Here is a 20,627-nt window from a genome sequence, read left to right as displayed (position 1 = left end):
CTTTGGTGTGCATTCTTCCCCACTGCTATCCTCTACAATCTGATCCTATCCTATACCTAACAAATTGCCCCACTTGGGGAATTCAGACCATAGCATCAGCTTTATAAGGCAACAGTTCTCTGTCAAGTGGTAGATTCTCCTTATGATATTGAAAATCTCTGAACAAGGAATACCAGTGCTCATGAAGGGGAACACTTTCGACACCTCCCCCGGATCATGTGATGGAATAATCCACAATGATGCCAACACACAGATTTTCATGATGGTGGGTATGTGGCCCCTTAGCTAGTTAGGACAACACAGGTTTCTGTTCAGAACCTTATGTTTCACTTACCTTGATGTAAAAGGAGTGATTTCAACACAAAAATTCCAGGGCCCATGTTGATTAATGTCTAACATTTAGGAATACTACATTTCTAAACAAGGCACTGGAGGCCCACACTCAGATTTTATAATGAATGTTATGTTCCTATGTTCCCCAATAATTCTTGTATGTACTTCTCCCTCTTTTCCTAATGTTCAACAGAGAGTAGACTATACTGGGTAGGGAAGTGTTCTGTTTTATCTAAGGCAAAGATCTTCAAAATTTTCAAGGTGAAGGGAACCTGAGGTTATCCATGCCAAATCCTAATTTCAAGGAAGATGACAAAGTATAGAACACTGAAAACAAGAAAGCTTCAAATAAAGTGCTCCTGCATAACTCTGTTTTCTCCTTTGCTAAAGCAAGCATGTATATCAAGAGACTAGATGCCCACAGCCCTAGACTGCTAACCTCTGGCACATCTAATTCAGGATCTATTGAAGAAATATGCATTCCTCAGTGGAAAACCTGGGCAAACCAGCTGCATTTGTTTTCTATTACTCCCATAATGAAAAGCACAAACCTAGTAGCTTAAAATACGAATCTGTTATCTTAAAGCCAGAAGTGTCACAGAGGTCTCAATGAGCTAAAATCAAGGTGCCCACAGGGCTGTGTTCCTTTCTGGAGGGCCTAGGGGGAAAATCTGTTTCCTTACTATTCCCAGCAACTAGAGGCCATGCACATTTCTTGGTTCCTGGCTCCCTTCCTCCATCTTCAAAGCCAGCAATCCTAAATCAAGTCCAAGTTCCTTTCATACTTTGGATTTCTCCTGTCATGTCTTCTAACATTCCAGTTCACTCTCTTGCTCTCATTCATGTTCTTATTCTGACAACAATCAGTTAAGGTTCTCTGCTTTCAAGGACTAATGATGAGATTGTGACCACCTGTATTATCCAGGCTAATCCAGCCATCAAGGTGGTCCTTAACCTTGATCACATCTGCAACACCCTTTTTGCTAAGTAAGGTAAAATTTACAAATTCTAGAAATTAAGACTCAGACATCTTGGTGGGGGGGGGGGGGACTACTCTGCCTACCCTATCTGCCCACCCTTCTGACTCTCATCATTAAATGGACCCATAATCTATCTGATGACCAGGTCAGAAACCTAAAGGGCATGCCTAACTTAATCCCACCAATTTATATTCCACATGCAGTTAGTAGCTAAATTCTATGGACTCTGAATCCTGGGTCAGGTACTGGTGCCCACTGTCTATACTCTCTGCTGTGCCCAAGATTGGGATTTCCCCGGGGGTGCCTGGGTGGCTCAGTCGGTTAAGCATCTGACTTCAGCTCAGGTCATGATCTCACAGTTCGTGAGTTCAAGCCCCGCGTCAGGCTCTGTGCTGACAGCTCAGAGCCCAGAGCCTGCTTCGGATTCTGTGTCTCCCTCCCTCTCTGCCCCTCCCTTGCTCATGCTCTGTCTCTGTCTCAAAAATAAAAAATAAAAAAAAATTAAAAAGGTTGGGATTTCCCCTGAATTCTTTACCTCTTTTTCTTCTGCCACAAACCTCAATTTGGTTTTCACTTAACTACACTGTCCTTCTAAGGCCATGTGCTTCAGGGCAAGGTGTGCTCCAGCCCCAGGTCCAGGATATAAGTCTTGATTGGTCTAAGCTATTCATGGTGGCCCCTAAGACCTTTGCCATTTTTTGACACAAGCATAACATAGAAACCGTAATTCATGGAGTTAACCAACACAGATGTCACTCTACCTTGAGATTTCTTGTTAGGGAACATAATTATTTTGTTATTTGAGCCAAACTGAAGTTTCTTTGCTGTGAGAAACATTCTAAATGGTACATCACTCATTGAAATTATGTTAAATCCTACTCATTATTTTATTGCTCCTAGTCTCTCATCACCTCCAATCTTTGAGATACACCCTCCCCATCGTCTACTTAGAAGAATACCTCTTCATAGCCATCAATCTTGTCAGGTGTTCCCCTATTCAAAATGTTTCAGTGATGTCCCATTACCCATAACATTGGTTCTCAAAAATCTGTACTTCTATCCCTCTAGAACAGCCTAGAAATAACTATGCAACTAAAAGTCAATTTTAAGTTAATACCTTAATTTTTTTCATCGTATAATCAAAAGAGTTAACAATGCAATTACAACAATGGATGTTGTAAGTGTCGACTTTTAAGTAAAATAGCTATTATATCACTCAAAGCCATAAGAATCTAAATCCTATAGTGAACTGGTACTTATCGTTAAAAGGTTATTTAAAAATAATTTAAAAATAAGTTCTTTAACATTCACGTTTTATCATTTCCTTTTCACATTTCCATTCTACTTCTGCAAGTTTTATCCTAATGAATTGATCTTTATTCCAAGTATTTTATTGACTGAACTATTTATTATACATCCCTACACCCACCAAAAATTGGCTTATCATTTAGAATTTTAAGTTTTGGGTTAATTTGAATTTAGCCCCTACGAATGAAGTAATTTCTTTGGAGTTATACAGTTACCAGTAAACAGCTGAAAAAAATCACATAAATATTACAACATTTTGGTCAATAATTATTAAATATAAAGAGTAAAACTGGACTTGAAATGTACCTCTTGACAAGATACATAGAGCTTTAAAAAATTAACTCACACATCCATGGGCAAATGTTCCCTAATGCCAAGATAACAAAGGTATAGCATCAATTTTATTCCAATTTTTATTTCTATACACAAATGCTGATAAATCCTTTTAGCCTAAATAAGCAGAGGAGTGTAGAAGAGTAGCTGCAGCCACAGCACTGAAATCTCTAAACTCCTTTGGAGCTTCAAGCCAAAGACTGTGGTCCATCATCAAATTCGTTTTTCTAAGTTTTTATTTATTAATTTTGAGAGAAAGTGTGTGAGAGGGAGGGACAGACAGAGAGAGAGCGAGAGAATCCCAAGAAGGTTATGCTCTGTAAGGTCAGAGCCCGATGAGGGGCTTGATCTCACAAACCCATGAGACTATGACCTGAGCTAAAACCAAGAGTCAGATGTTCAACCAACTGAGCCACTCAGGTGCCCCAAAGTTTATTTTTAATTACCCATCAACTGATGAATAGGTCTTGAATTCTGCATAAGCAAAGCACCCTCAGGGTTAGCACTTGGGATGTTTCACATTACAGGACTACATACCATATTAAAATTCCAGGAAGACAAGAGGAATGCCTTCCTTCAGTAAAAAGGGAGAAAAGAAAGCAAATGCATTCTAAGGAAGATCAACTTTAGCAAAGAGCACATATGAAGTTAAAACCTCGACAGCTATTCCCTTAAGAGTCTCTGAGCCCTTGCATGTATCCCAACAGAATATATTTATGCCCAAAGGTATACCTAAAGTCTTTTGGAAAATGGCAGCCCAGTGGGGAAAAAAGTCAAAGTGTCCCTGTATAGAAAACACAGATTTGATGTAGGCTCAAGTCCCATCGCCCACCTCAATCTCTCTACACCCGTTTGAGAAACTGCATTACGTATGCTGGGTCTGAGTTTGCTTTTGAGAGGAACATGTGTCACAAAGACTTCCTTCCTTTACTACACTTTGACCTCTAGCCTGCTATTTTAGACCCAAGAGATGAGTCACTGAAATTTATACCGGCACCTTGCCCCTGGCTCAGGCCGTTTCCAGGGACTCTGCTCACTGGGGGACATAAATTAACAGCAGCAGCTTAACTAGCCATCATACCTTTAGGACGCAATCCTGTGTAATCTGACCACCCCACCATTATTTTTTATTCCCACCCTCTAGGAACAGTATTCAACAATACCAGCATTTCACACATACAGATGGAATTCATTTTACTACTCTATTCTTCTGTTCCACTGCTAACTGCTCTTCCTGAAGCTTTCCTCAATTTTCTCCTCTCCACCTCAGCTACAGAATGAGTCACCGTCTTCCCTTTTAGCATGCTGCTTTTACTTCTGTTGGATATTCTGCACATTCTTCTCAGTGTCATGACGACATGTGTGTAAATCTAGTCTCCTTGTCTCCATGGCGGCTGCATCCGTTCATTCCATCCTCATTTGACCCCTGGGTCCTGAACATGCCTCCTTGAGAATTTTTTCCCTGCTGCCAGTCTATTCCTCCTGTTCCCTGCAGGATCATTCTTCCTCAGTTTCCTTCATCTGCACCCCATTGCCCACTGTGTATCTACTAGGTTCTTGCACCTTGCATCATGCAGTACTGGAGGCTTCAGCTATACCCAACTAAACGAATACCACACTCATAGAACATTTACCTTTTCCCAAGCTGGAGGGGAAAAAAATAACAATTTTCTTGTGTTAGGGTTGCTATTCTTTTTCTGAAGTTTGCCACTTGCCTGTTAGTAATAGCCAGCAAATGATAAAAGTAAATACATATTAAGGGAAAGACACAGAAATCACTTACACGTAGTGTAACAGTTTGTGTATATGCTCATGGGTTAGAATTTTATGTTCTATAGAAAGATCTTATATTTACTAGCAAAATTGGTGTTCTTCATACAATAAAACTGATCCATATTTCTCTACACATTTATGCACACAGGCAGTTATACACACGTGTGTAATGGGAATATATACACATTAGATATCAACATGGAATTTCTATCTGTCTGCTATCACAGCACGTCAAAGCAGCTCAGTGGAAACTCTGAGGCATTGCTGGTGGGCATGTAAAATAGTTCAACCCTTTGGGAAGCCAGTTTCTTATGCAGCTGAACATGCACAGGGCCTAGTCATTCCATCCTTTCATTTGTAAGAAATCCTAGAAAAAGCATAAAGACGACCAAAGCAAAAAAGACTAAAAACCAAAAAAGACTAGTGGTTGCCTGAAATCAAGTGGTTGGGAGGGATGGGTTCCAAAAGGGCTTGAACAAGTTTTCTGTATGACTGTGGTCATGGTTACACTGGTATACACATTTGTCAAGACTCCTTGAAATGCAAAATGGACACTAACAATGGATGCACACTATTGCATGTGAATTACAGTTCAATATAATTAAGTGGCCCCATGGACTTTTCACCACATTTGGAGATAAGCCTATGGATGACCTGATTTTCCATAAACACATGCTTATGTGGTAGATATAAATTTTACTTTGAAGGACTTTGCAGAAGCAGCAAGGGGAGAGAGAGTTCCTCTTTCCATATGCAATAACTTGGTGATTCATTTTAAAGATTTCAAGGAGTTGAAACATTAACACTTATGATAACTGTCACATTTTTAAAGATGGGAAGTAGGGCTATCAGAGATATGAACAAATCAGGGGGGTTCCAGGAATGAGAGTTGTGTTTACTTTGATACCCCCTAAGCTTTACGCCCTGTAGGTAGGTGCTCCAAGTAAGAACTATTTCTTCCTGATGCCAACCCACAGATTACTAATTCCAAGGCAAAATAAAGGGACTTTGGATGGTGTACTGAAATTGTAAATATTCTCAGTAAACATAGTTTATAGGAAGCAACATCCCTGGACACTGGGACTAGTAAACACATAAAATGATCTAGAAAGAGATCAAAAAGAGTTCATCCTTCCCCCACTCCCCACCCACTAGGGTGACCAAACAATACAGTTAAGGGCTCTTCGACTTGACTGTATATCAGAATCTCTTGGAGACCTTGTTAGAACAAAGACTTCTGAACCCCACCCCAAGAGCTTCTGATCCAGTAGGTCTGGAGTGGAGCCTGATAATTTGCATTTCTGGCAAGTTCCCAGGTGATTCTAATGCCGCTGGCCTGAGAACCACACTTGAAAACCACTGCTAAATGCTCTAGTCTTTTGGACCAGTGAAAATTCTGGAACAGCCTTACCCATGAATAAAGCAAAAAGGGGTCTAATTTATTTCACTAGCTGTGCTATCAGCACCAACAACAATAAGAAAGGTCAAAAAGGAAAATGTTCACAATTATTGGAAAAGATGGACAAATTGTTCCTGCTTCAGATACCTTTGTATATGAATGGGTTTTTCCTCAATTCTTAGGTTACTAAGCAGCTTATTTCTGACATTAATTTTGCCACTCTCTTATCAGCAAAAGCGGATATTATACTATGTTCTGCTGATAAATGGCAGTGTTGCAAGTTCAAAATGTACATCACTTTCTATTGTCAGATGAAAAAGACAAAGATACAAGAATTGTGAGGGAGGGACCAGAGGGTGAAAAGAAGAAACCACATGAAAAGGTGGGGGGGGGGGGGACCACAAATCACAACAGAACGAGAAATTCCCCAAGGGAAAAAGACTAGAGTTTGAGAGATTAATAGTCAAGGGCCAGGGAGGGGAGAAACAGCTTAATGAGTGTGAAGTTTGTTCTACAGATGAAAAGAAAACCACAATGTGAAAAGCACTTGAAATACACTTGAAATAAAAACAGAAGAAAAGTCAAGCGAAGAGAGAAAGAAGAGCTATTTTTAAAAATTATTCAACATTTATAAGTTAAGATATACCAATATCAGGGAAAATACTTCCATCTTATTTGTTGGATAAAAATCAAATTCCAGGTTAACAGAAATCAATTGCAGTTGTCCAACACTTTAGAGGTGACAGCCTGAAGGGTGACAGCTGTGTCACTGGGAGGAAGGGGTAGACTTAGGGTATGGTAGGCAGAACGATGGCTCTGTGAAGAAGCCCACATCCTAATTCTTGGAACCTATGAATATGTTACTTACATGGCAACAAGGACCTCAAAAACATGATTAAGTTAAGGGTCTTGAGGTGAGTGGGCCCAATGTCATCACAAGGGCTCTTACAAATGGTAGAGGGAAGCAGGAGAATCAAAGGAGATAGGACAATGGAAGCAGAGGCCAGAGTGACATGGTCTTGAGCTACTGTGGAATGTGAGTAGCTTCCAGAAGCTGGAGAAGGTAATGAATTCTCCCCTAGAGTCTCCATAAACAACACAGCCCTGCAGGCCAGTTTAAGACTTCTGGTCTCTAGAACTCTAAGATGATACATCTGTGTTGTTTTAAGCCACTAATTCATGGCGATTTGTTACAGCAGCAACAAGAAACTAATACAAAAATCTTGAGTTCAACCCAGCCTCCCCAAGAGTACATGCCTCCTCTAATGGAGGGAACATAAGTCCCAGTTTTGACAGGTTCCCTAATTTGTTAGGACATGTGGAAAATTTGTTGGCATAAAGTTACAACTAGTAACACTGTGTAGGAAAAACTGTGACCTCGACATTGATTGTCATTGGTTTTTGAGGCAGGGAGATACATCCAATCATGTGACACAGCTAGACAAAAGACTAAGAAGATGGATAAGCCAGTAAGTCTTCTCTGGCTCAGTGCTTCTCTTCAGACCCCAACCACATCAAAGCATGTCCACACAAAGAGCTCAGCTGCTGATAGAACCCCTACATTTCGGACCAGAATACACAAAGCAAAGTGTATAACATTCTCTGCTCCCAAGTCATTCAGAAGCTGAACTTCAGAGTTCGATTTTTCTTACATTCTAGATTCAATAGGGCCTAACTGCTCTACAGAGTCATTCTGGAAAATTATTTTAGAAAAATAATTTGTTCTTCGCAGATGAAAGGAATTATTAAAGGGGTGAATGTTTAATATATTTTTAAATGTATTTATTTTGAAATAGAGCACATGTGCACAAGTGAGCAGGGCAGAGGGGCAGAGAGAGAGGGAGAGAGAATCACATGCAGGCTCCACACGGTCAGCATGGAGCCCAACACGGGGTTCAAACTCGCAAACCATGTGATCATGACCTGGGCCGAAATCAAGACTCAGATGCTTAATGGGGACACCCATGCACCCCAAATAATATGCACCCCAAAAGGGGTGAATGTTGAAACTATTACTGAAATATGGCCAACTGCATGGTAACTTAAAAATGAAGATAAAAAGAAACAAAATGCCAAATGATTTTGCCTCAAAATAATCCTTCTATTAATTCTAAGTTGATAGGAAAGAGGAAAAATGAAGTTCATCACATTCATGGAGACAAGTGGCCTCTCAATATTCAGACAATCAGCCAACAATACTTATTGAGTGAAGGCTCTCCAAAACACTAAACTAGAAAAGGTGAAAAGGTAGAAAATGTAAAAGAAACGTTAAGAGAGGGCTCTTGCACAGAGGAATTTACATCATTAAGACAAGGCTAATATATACCATAATTAGTGAGCAATTATCTGCCCTGAAGAATGATGCCAAAAGGTTTTTAAGTCAATACAATAGGTCCTCACAAAACGGAGGAACAGGCAGACATTTGACGTGAGAAAAGCTTCAAGATGGTTGGGCTTCATGCGGACCCTTCAAGAACAGGTAGGACACACAGAGAAAAAGGGGAAGATACCCCACTCAACAGAAAGGAGTTTGTTGACTGCTCTCCTGTCCTAGAAGCTTAAACTTTTAATTGAAGGTTAAAATATAATAAAAACTTGCATAAATGGCAGCCTTTTTTGGGAGGATGAGCATATCATAAATGCAGGAGTTCTGCAGGATTGGAGACATGATCACTGATATTTCTTTCTATTTCAGAGGGAAGGGTATTATTAGAAGGGGAAACTTCCCCCACCATTTCCCACAATTCTCTACCTTGTCACACGTTTGTACGAGTTACACACACACACACACACACACACACACACACACACACTCCACCCCCACCCCCCACCCACCTCTTACTTAGGTATTTCATCTTACAATATAATTGAAGTCTCCTACTGGGGGAAAGTTGCTTAGATTTAGAAGCTGAATTTATTTTTCTTAAAACATGGCTCTGAGTTAATTTATCAGTACTAACTTGAGCAAGTGTTTGCCAAAATTACTCCTGTCCTTTCATCTCTGAAAGGAGCAACAATAAATTAAGTAGCTTGGAAAACAATAGAGTAAGCATGTGTATAGGGATTGTTTTTTCTGGCCTAGTTAACTTTACATAGATAGTTAACTTTCTGTATTCTCCCTAATGATATATAGCCAATCTCTGGTTTAAGTTTGTTTTTTTCAGTTTTTGTAATGCTTATTTTGAGAGAGAAAGGGAAAAACTGAGCAAGAGGAGAGAGGGAGAGATGGTGGGAAGAGGCGAGAGGGGAGGGGAGAGATAGAGACAGACCCACTGAGACTCCAGGCTCTGAGCTGTCTGCACTGAGCCCAACATGGGGCTCAAACTCCTGAACCGGGAGATCATGACCTGAGCCAAAGTCAGATGCTTAACTGACTGGGCCACCCAGGTGCCCCTGGCTTAAATTTTTGAGTAGATAACTGTTGAGTATTTGTTCAATTTGGTTCTAAGGGTCATATATTGTGCTTTTAAAAACTGCTGGGATATTTTATTGCATTCCTTTACAAGCAAGAAAACAAACTTCCTATTAAATTTCCTATTAAATGATGTACCTTTAAAAAAATCACTATAAATTTCTATCGAGTATTCTGGGGCAAGACTGTAAAAAAAAAAAAAAAAGCTTCTGAGCACCTACCATATCATATCTCTAACTCAGTTTTACTCTGGGTTTTTATAGCCAAAAACAGTCAAATAAACCCATTGCTTATAGTTCACTATTCACTGAAAAAGCAAAATATGCCTAAATGTAAGTAACAGTTGAAGAAGCTACATGGCCTTTCAGAACATGAGTCACATGCTCCATTAAAGTGTGTTACAGTGACTAATGTGAATGAAAAAATAAAAAATGGAAGTTTTAAGGCACTTTAAAAGAATTCCATTTGAGTACTTTATAGCCCCTGAACAACTTTATGAACTCATTCATTTTGACCATACCCTTTCTGCTAGGCTACTTTCGGGTACATATTAAAACACCACTTCTTTGTCACCAAAGACACTGTGGGGTGTTTTTTTGCTTCCTAGTTACAGGTCATTCTGAGAACCTGGCATTTCAAGCAAGTTGCCATCTGGACAGTGGAGGTTTTACACAGCTCTGTGTATCCACATCAGCATGGATCCAGATCAATCCTGTCCTTGTGAAGTATTGGGGGTGAAGCAGACACAACAGCATACAAAAATGGAACATCAGGAGTTAAGACAGTCCTGGGAACAAAGCTTTCTGTTCCAGATACAGGCTTCCAGTTATGGAATGAGTAAGTCATGGGGATGAAAGGTACAGGAAACGTAGGGAATATGGTCAGAGACTGTAGTAGTGTTGCATGGTGACCGATAGTAGCTTCACTTGTGGGGAGCACAGCATCATGTACAGAGGTGAACCGCTATGTTGTGCACCTGAAATTAATGCAACATTGTATGTCAACTATACTCAAAAAGGTAAAATAAAAATGCCTCTAGATTTGGGAGGGAAAAAAAAGAGTGAACCAACATCTATCAGGCTTAGTGAGGAGGTAAATACATCCTCAAATAAAATCTTCACAGCAAACAGCTGGCCAGAGAAATTAGGTGTGTTGACCCAAAGAATCTTAGAATATGGTTACCTCCAGATTTCCACATCTCAATTTATATATTCTCACCAACCATGTTGTATAATGTTAGAAGAATCAACCAAGTCATTGGGAAATAATTCGTGCCAAGTAAAAACTGGATACTCTAATTTACTGTTGTTAAAACTTTAATTTTTTTATCAGAAATAGCACCATGAGTTAGTCTAAATAAGCTAAATATTAACTTATTAGAAAGTGTTATACAATCTATATTTCAAAGTAAGAGTAAATGTGTATGAAGTAAAATTGATCAAAGTGTAGTCTGAAAAAAATAAACTGATCAACAATCACTTATTTGATCAAGGAGTTCTTTTGTGGGGGAAGCGTCACAAAAGCACAAACAAGCTGAGAAAGCACATGAGGAACTTTCTCAGTGACAGTAATGTTCTGTATCCTGCCAGGGGTTGATTTATACAGGTGTATGCATTTATAAAAGCTCAACTTATATACAATTAAGAATATGTGCATTTCATCATAAGTTAATTTCACATAAAAATATTGAGCTCTAGTTGAAATAAACATGTTGAAATATGCAAACTGATGCCTGTAGTTTGTTTTTAAAGGCATCAAAATTAAGACAGTGAGATGGATCAGGGAAAGGTAGATGGATATGTGAGGATATAAAATATTAATGGTGGAATATAGGTGAACAGAGTTCTACATTGTAAAACTCCAATTACCAAATGTGTGACATTCTCCTTTAAAACACTGAAGAAAATGGGAAAGGAATTACTGAAGAATACAAACTATCACACTGCCACCCCACTGCCCACTCTCTTCAAGAGTTTACATGGTATCTAGGACACAGGAAGAACATTTAAGTTGAAAATTCAAAGCACAAATATAACAAGCTGAGACATGGAAGCTGTTTTAAACATACACATACACACACACCTGCCTGAAACTGGTTGATTACATGGGAAAATTGTGTGTTGAGTGCAAGAGAAGTAGCTACCCGCAGTTTCTAGATCTAAAATCAGCAAGGCGCATCTGGCTGGCTCAGTCAGTGGAGAATGCGGATTCCAGGCTTGTGAGTTCATACCCCGAGCTGAGTGTGGGGGATTATTGAAAAAAAAAAAAATCAAGGCACCTGGGAGGCTCAGTAGGTTCAGCATCTGACCTCGGCTCATGATCTCACGGTTCGTGGGTTCAAGTCCCACATTGGGCTCTGTGCTGACAGGTCAGAACCTAGAGCCTGCTTCAGATTCTGTCTCCCTCTCTGCCCCTCCCTGACTCACACTCTGTCTCTCTCTCTCCCAAAAATAAGCATTAAAATTTTTTTAATAAAATAAAATCTTAAAAATTAAAAAAGAAAATCAGTGAGCTGAAGTAGGGCAGCTGCAAGCCAGGCTGTGCAGAAGATGCTGTCAGAAGACCCAGGTCCAAGACATGAGTCAAACCCAAGGCAGTAAAAGGCTCCTAATGGGTGGGAAGTGACAGAAGAAGAAGCAGAGGAGGTGTGGGTAGTGGCAGCAGAGAATGAGGTTTGTACTGAAGGGGCAAGGGGCAGGGCTGCAGGCGACCAGGAGTCCCAGGAAGGAACTGCTACAGCAGCTCATCGCAGGTTACAATGCCCCACGTTCCTTCCAGAGAAACCAGCAGGTCACACATCACTTACATCATCTATGAAGGGGCCAGTGTCTACAGTTCGTCAATTCACCTCCATCACATGCTCAGTTATTGGCTTTGCAAACTGATCAGCTGGTGCTGACTAGACCATGTCTAATATGTTAAAAATAACCATCTGAGTAGGTATTGATACTGAGGCTCCTCACCAGGCAAAGTGTGGTCGCTGAACCCAGAGCATTAGCAACACCTGGGGGCTTGTTAGAACTACAAAATCTCAGGCCTCATCCCACACCTGCTGTTAGAATTTACCATTTAACCCAATCACAGGTGATTCATATTCACATTCAAGTGTGAGACGCAGGGAGCGAGCTTACAAGCCTGCAGACCAAGCCTTGATAACTCAAAGCTTCTCAATAGTTTTTGTTTTGCGGGGATGGGAGGGGAGAGGGGAGAGAGGACATGCACGCAGGGGAGAGCACAGGGCAAGGGAGAGAGAGAATCTTAAGCAGCCTCCACACACAGCATGGGCCCGACCCCATGACCCTGGGATCATGACAAGACCTGAAATCAAGAGTCCCGACACTTAACTGACTGAGCCACCCAGGCACCCCTCAATAGCAGAGCTTTAACTTCAGACACAGAAGACAGGTACAGGCAAATAGGTGAGTAGTAAACCCTGGACACTGGTCTCCTGTAAGCACCTTCCTCCGACAACGGCCCCTCTTTGGGAGGCTTCAGTCCTAGCCTCCACCTGTGCAGCACAACCACCTCCAGCCCCAAAGCATGCCCCCCCCACCCGCCCCCACTGAGTCTATCAAAATGAAACACAGTTGAACCAGTTTTGAACATCTGGCCAGGTTTCATATCCTGCAATATTCTGCCTGTCTCTGGAGAATGGATCACTTTGCATGTAATTGCTGTTCAATAGAAGAAGCTTATAAAGGGTTTTCTCCAACAGGTAACAATCAAGAGTTCAGGCAGCTGTCTGTTCCAACAGTAAGAGCCAGCTGTGAAAGTTCTTCAATCCCCTTAAAAATAGCCACAGAAGGTCACATTTTATTCATGTACACATCTGTCTAAAATTGATTTTAATGATGTTTTGTTTATTTCAATCATTATAATAAAGACTGTTTAATGCTCATATCTGTGGCTCGTCGTGGTTCATGCAAAGCTAAAGGTTTCACCTTTTTTCATTGTGACATGTCTTTAAAGGTACTAAAACATCCCTGACAAAATAAAGTACAAAAACATGAAGTATTTTTCTAAAGCTATCAGAAGCCAGTTCTTCTGTGCTAACTGCAAGTTTTATACTTCACCATCACTCCTTTGTCCCTGAATATGGGTCATCACAGGAAAATGGTTTTTAAAAAGACCGTCACCAAACACATAAACCAAATCTGAAGTTATTAATTTCCATTCTATTACTTCAGGAAGGAATTTTACATAGTGTCTGATTAACCTTCCAAGACAATGGATCAGTACATTTCCAGTAGGTACAAAGTAAATTTTCATCCTCGCTTATTTAAGAAGAGACTTTCAAAAACAATCATTCTGCCTACCTTAATACAGTTGAACCAAAAAAGTGGAAATCCAAACATAGTATTGTAATAGGTTCTATAGTTTTATTGCTAATTACAAAAAATAAAAATCAATTAACTTTGTAGCAATTTATGCATGATGGAAAAAATATTCAGTGTTCACACTCTGTGCTTTATTGCATCATACTGAAGTATTCACAGAAAATATTTAAGAGACTGGTTAAAAAAATTTTTTTGCTAGACTTTATTTTTTAGAGTAGTTTTAGATTCGAGGTAAAACTGGATGAAAGGTACAGAGATTTCCCATATTCCTCCTGCCCCCACATACGTAATTTTTAAAACAGATTGGCAAAATGCTGAATGACACAGAAAAATACTACCAATCAAATCATAGGAGAAATGCCCTACTGAAAAACCTACTTGAGTTACAGTTAGATTTAGGGAATTTTTTTTAAAGAGACAATAAATCCGTATCTAATGCCAGAATTACCGCAAGACGGTGTCTAATACACTTTGTCTTAATTTTGTCTTGGGTTTCTCCGTTATTAGAAAGTCTGAAGAAAAAAAATAATAAATAAAACAATCTTCATAAAAAAGTTTGAGTGGCGTGAGAAATTTAAAGACAACAGTATTTTCTTTTCTACCACTACCCCTTCAGGGACCATGAAAGCAAAATTGTGGTAGCCCTTCTACAAGCTATTTAAAAAAAAAAAAAGCAAACTTACCCAAAACTACCCCCCTTTGTAAATCTTAACTGCCACTCATACAGCCATTTTTCAGTATGTTCTCTTACCTGAAAAGGAGAGAGTAGGATTTAGACTTCACCCAGTCAGAAGCAGGCTCTCGAGAGTATGCCTGATGCAGGCTGAGAAGTGCAGGGACGACCACTCTTTTTAGGATAAGCTCACTCTTTCCAGAAGGGAAGAAGGGGGGCAAGACGCTGGGGATGAGCAAGCTCCCGCACCAGCAAACGAACGTTAACAAGACTGGTCCTCTCCGCAGAGTCCCACCCCTTGGCCACAAAGTGAGAGGCCAGGCGAACAGTGCCCACAGCCACAACAAAATATCCAGACAGAGCGGCTAAGAGAGACGCTGTTCACCCTTCCAAGCAGAACAACAAATGCAAGCAAATGCTTTTTACAGGCATCTTGCCGAGGAGCTGCCCAGGAATGAGTAAGAGGCCCTGCACACCAGAAGTACCACTTGATCAGACGTTGGGGTTTATCAACAGGCAGGGTAAAATGTGCAACCTACCCTCGAACTCTTCCCGAAAACAAACCTTAGGTTTTTTTCTATAAGGAAGGCCACAAAAGATTCAAGATACAAACGTTAAGGAAAGCAGAACCCAATGCCCACAATTGAGGAAATGTAGTAACTTACATGTTGCTGAGAACCTTTGTTTCCACTTCCCCATCTGGCTGCCACCTTTGCCTGTTTTCCTCCTTTATAATCCCACGGGGTTCAAGAAAGGAAATCAAACTTTTTGAACTTTCAGGTTACTAGTCATGTGGATATAAAGAAAAGAATATCCAAAGTGAGATCTGGAGATCATCTCCCTTGCCTAGATAGTGAAATAGACTTTTGTCCTCTAAATAGATCAAGAGGATTTTAATTCTACATCATGTTAAGATGCTAACACATACTTATACATACGGGATTTATCCACCCATCAGCACTAGCATGGCAATGAAAAAAAAAAATCAGCTTTTGCCAACATGTGCCAGAGAACATAAAACGTTTCACAAAACAACATTCCAGGGTAAAGTTTTAGGATGGTCAACCTACATGAACATCACTAGAATCCTATACTGCAGGATTTCTGAATTTTTAATATGTTCATATTCAATCTATTAAGTTTTTTGCATTGCTTCCCAAACTTACTTAATCACGAAACCCTTCGAGGGCCATTCAGAGAGAACTGTATCTCAGGAGACTAATTTGGGAAATGCTAATAACTAAATTCCACTTGCCAGTTTTTAAGCAACAAACCTCACATCGTGATTAGTTTCCAAAGCACTTAGAAAAGCTATTATCAGGCTTCCCATCTATCTCAACTTGCATTATAGCTCTGAAATTACAATGTGATCCATTTCCATATTACTCATCATCATCAGGCTAAACCTTTCTCAATGAAAGCATGTGGAATGGAAGCATACTACTATATTCAAGTTACACAGGAAAATAGGAGGTAGAGGATGGCATCTATCCTTAAGAAGCTGGACATGTTGCTTTAGACCTCGACAGTTATGATAGGGGGCACATGGCTACACCATGGTTACCCATTTGTCTTCAAAAGTCGAATGTCAGACCTCAGATATTAACATCCAGCCAATGTATACTACAGGGAGGGCACCCCAGGCAAAAATACTAACATCTAGCCAGGTGTAAGCATTAAAATCACCCAAATGCAATACCAATTGCATCCATATGTGCATAGGTCAGCCACTTTGACACACAGACTCACAAAGAGGAAAACGGAGTCATCTGCCACCAGCAGACCATGTGTAAACACCTGACTCCCACTTCAAACACTTCCATTTATCTTGAATCTTAGGGTCCTGTAATCCCCACAGATCCCCACAGTCTACCGCCCTCATTTGTATGAAGAAGCAGGATTTCAGGATAGAACCAAAACAGACTGGTGGTTCACAGCTGTTGCACCGAGATAATTAAGTGAACTCTGAACTGTTGTCCAACCGCCCCAGCTACTCCAGAGCACACTACTCCACACAAGCAATTTTTCCCAACTATGTCATTTTAAAGGCGAAAATCTTCCTAAAATGAGTTACATTCCTCTAATCCTTCCAGTAAGATATTGAATATGATTTTTAAATTGCCTTAATTCATATAGATTCTACCGAATAGAATTCTCTATTAAAGAGACTAATACATTGAGAAACAATTATTTTACTTAAAAAATGATTCAAAGAATACAGGATGGTGTGATGTTTAGCAAGGAGCTTAATTTCCCTGAGCCTTATTTTCTTCATCTGTAAAACAAGCAATAAAAATCACATAAAATAATAATATCATGAGGCTGCATGAGAATCAAAAGAAAAATACAGCAGCACCTGGGTGGCTCGGTCGATTGAGCATCTGACTCTTGATTTCTGCTCAGGTCACGATCTCACGGTTCGTGAGTGAGTTCGAGCCCCACATTGGGCTCCTCACTGACAGTGTAGAGCCTGCTTGAGATGGTCTCCCCCTCTCTCTGCCCCTCCCTCCCTCAAACAAATAACTTTAAAAAAAGAAAAATACAAACTCCAAAGCTCTGGACAAATTCAAGACACATATCATGCTATTACAGTATCTCAACACGTTGTTTTAGCCACTGTTTAGCAAAAACCAGGGAGCTAACCAGAGTCCCTGTTTACCATGAGGAACACCCATCTGTGTCTCATTATAATAAATGGATATAGGCTGAGATGTCTTAACCATTGTGAAAGTAACACAGGTTTGTTTAATTAAACAGTTCAGCCCACAGAAGACAAAATTAAAAGTAAAAACTCCATCTTTCATATTAATTACCACCACTGCTGAGTTTTAGCATGCATTCACCTGTAATCACTTTTAGGTGGCTCATATTCAAAACAGTTTCCTTCTAATGAATGAATCTATCCCATTTCAATTATGGTTTCTAATAACCAGGTGATCTAAATCCTATCATTTCATTTTTTCAGGCTTCCTGGTTTGATATTTTCCTTTGCTGTTCCTTTTTGGAATATACTTTAAATATGAAATGGAGCCAGGCAATGATGGTGTACAGCATGTTATGAAAAGGTTATAAATCTCACAACACACACACACACACACACACACACACACACACACACACACACAAAAATAGTATTTGGGGGCGCCTGGGTGGCGCAGTCGGTTAAGCGTCCGACTTCAGCCAGGTCACGATCTCGCGGTCTGGGAGTTCGAGCCCCACGTCAGGCTCTGGGCTGATGGCTCAGAGCCTGGAGCCTGTTTCCGATTCTGTGTGTCCCTCTCTCTCTGCCCCTCCCCCGTTCATGCTCTGTCTCTCTCTGTCCCAAAAATAAATAAACGTTGAAAAAAAAATAGTATTTGAAGTGATGAAGGTGTTAACGACCCTTATTTTAAAAGTCATTCGACAAGACACATATTCAAATCATCACATAGACCTTAAACCTACACAATATACACCAATTATGACTCATTAAAGCTGGAAAATAAATACAGCCCTACTCAATAAATACAGCCATAGACAAAATTATGACTACACATGTGAAGTGTGTAAAAGGACCACAGCCCTCTGATACCTTTAACCTCTCCATTTTCTCCTTTTATGTTCAATTGACCAGTGCAGTAATAAAAACATTCAAGAAAGAGGGGAGGGGAAGGTGTACACTTTATATTCAATTTTGTTTAAGTACGCTCCACACCCAGCAAGGAGCCCAATGCAGGGCTTGAACTAACAACCCCAGGATCAAGACCTGAGCTGAGATCAAGATTCAAATGCTTGGGCGCCTGAGTGGCTCAGTAAGCCTCTGACTTCGCCTCAGGGCATGATCTCATGGTTCGGGTTCCTGAGTTCAGCCCCTTAAGGAGCTGGCTCCCTGTTGTCAGGGATCCTGATCCTGTAGTCCCCCTCTCTCTGCCCTTCCCCCCACTCATGCATGTGCTCTCTCAAAAATAAATATTTAAAAAAAAAAGACATTTAACCGACTGAGTCACCCAGGCACCCCTAAAGGTGTACATTTTAAACTTACACAATGTTATATGTCACTTCTATCTCAATAAATCTAGAAAATAAAGTCAATACAGGTATAGTAACTATGCAAAAAGAAAATTATAGATCTTAATATAAAAACAACAATATAACCAAGAGATTGGATGAAAAGATGAGAGGAAGTAGGACTGTTCATTTTTTTTTTTTAATTTTCATATCTAGGAGTCAACAGATACTGTATAAAGTTAGTAAATCAATGAATATAAGGTTTGTTATTACTCACAACTGTGATAATTATCACACACACAAAAAGACAGTTTTATACACTTAAATTATAGAAAGAAAAAAAGCGCGGATAACCCAAGACACAAAGAAAACCTCAAACTCTCGGAGCAAGCCCAGCTTCTGGGGAGACCCACCTGTGCCTTCAAGCTCTCTGTTCCAAGTAAGGGCTTTCTGCCTCAGCTTTGCAGAGCCCCCGCCAGTCGGGGCACTAGGGGAGCTGTGCTTGAACCTTCCTTGGAGTTGCTCCAAACATCACCAAATTTGGCAGACATGCTTTAGAGTCTGAACAATTAGGGGTTAGCCATTTCCTTCTCTCAGTGAAGATTACCCCCTCTCCACTTTTCCGTGAAGGTTTTCATCTCTGCAGTTCCAGGGAAAAGAATGGACACGTTCACTCAAATTCCCTTGAACCAGAAACCCCCACCTCCCAACTTGCTTGAAGTTTCTAATTGCTTTCTCCATTCTTTAGTTTTCCTGCCTCCCTCTAACTGCCTCTTCCCTTTCAAATCTCTCAGTGCCAAAATCAGCAGTGTGCTGAGCTAGGCTACACTGCCAGCAAAAAACAAGGGTGGGCCTCTCTTCCCACGTCCAGTGCTGGTGGGAGCACCTCACCATGGCAGTCTGCAGACAGTGCGAACCAAGTTTCCTGCCCCCTCCCCAGAGCCAGGTGTTAAGTGTTAACTAGCACACCACCAGAAACGCCTGGGAATTTAAAAAACAGGTTTTTTTTAGAACTGTGTGGAAAGGAAGAACGTAAGAATGTTTAATGAGAACAAGACTTCTATTTTGGCTTTTCTTAATGAGTTGATAGAGAGACAGCTTTACCTATTTGACACGGCCAGGTAAGCAGCCTCAACAAAACAGAACAGTGTTACTGGAATACCATAAAACCAGTGAACATGAATGAAGGCTGTGTTTCCAGGGTAAACAGCACTCTTTACCAATTCCCTTTAGTATATATTATACAGCATCTTTCCCCATAGTAGCTCTAAACTGTACATTAAGCCTATTTTTTGACTCTCAGTACTAAGGACTTTAAGGAAGTATCAGCATGTTCATATCCTGGGACATAACGAAGAAGAAAACTTTTAGGTTCAGGCAGATCTGCCTCTTTCCTTTCTCCTCCCTCTCCCCAAAATCCCAACACACACACACACACACACACACACACACACACACACATCACACTTCTACCTCCTTTCTCCCCCAAAAGTCTATTGATTAAAAAGTAAAACAATTTAAAAAAAAACAATTATATAATAGCACCCTTGATCCTTTCAACCTCCGTAAAGATGGAATGGAAAGCCAAGGACTCTGTATACTCAAGGTAAAGTCAATGCATTGTTCTAGGGAACAAAAGATAACTTAGCAGAGAGGATTATTTTAAAGCATGGTAAGGACATCCTAACAAACACTGCCAACTCCGTCTGCCTAGACCAACCACCTACTGAATCATGAAAAAAAGGACAAAAGCAAGAAAAAAAGTCTTTGAAGAAATAAACTAAAATTAAAGATATGAACTTTGGGGCACCTGGGTGGCTCAGTCGGTTAAGCGTCTAACTTTGGCTCAGGTCATGATCTCACGGTTCATGGGTTTAAGCCCCGCGTCAGGCTCAGTGCTGACAGCCTGGAGTCTGGAGCCTGCTTCAAATTCTCTCTCTCTCTCTCTCTCTCTCTCTCTCTCTCTCTCTCTCTCTGTCCCTCCCCTACTCCTGCGCGTGCTCTCTCTCTGTTCCTCCCCTACTCTTGCCCTCTAAGATAAATATTAAAACAATTTTTTTAAAAAGATCATATGAACTTATATACTCACCAA

General features: G+C 40.4%; 1 protein-coding gene across 11 annotated transcripts in view; it reads right to left on the bottom strand.

Annotated features, from left to right (window-relative positions):
• Positions 1 to 20,627, bottom strand: part of PLCB4 (phospholipase C beta 4) — a 426,835-nt gene that overhangs the window by 300,256 nt on the left and 105,952 nt on the right. The window contains exon 1 of one of the 11 annotated variants that reach the window (XM_047852990.1): positions 14,627 to 15,026. The exons of the other annotated variants lie outside the window; for them this stretch is intronic. The gene's annotated coding sequence lies outside the window, so the exon portion shown is untranslated. Of the gene's footprint in view, positions 1 to 14,626; positions 15,027 to 20,627 lie in introns of those variants that run through there. 11 annotated transcript variants of the gene reach the window in all.

This window comes from Prionailurus viverrinus, chromosome A3 (genome assembly GCF_022837055.1).
Source record: "Prionailurus viverrinus isolate Anna chromosome A3, UM_Priviv_1.0, whole genome shotgun sequence".
In the NCBI taxonomy this organism is placed as follows: domain Eukaryota; kingdom Metazoa; phylum Chordata; class Mammalia; order Carnivora; family Felidae; genus Prionailurus; species Prionailurus viverrinus.
The sequence above is the reverse complement of the archived record's forward strand: the minus strand, read 5'-3'. Positions and strand labels throughout refer to the sequence as shown.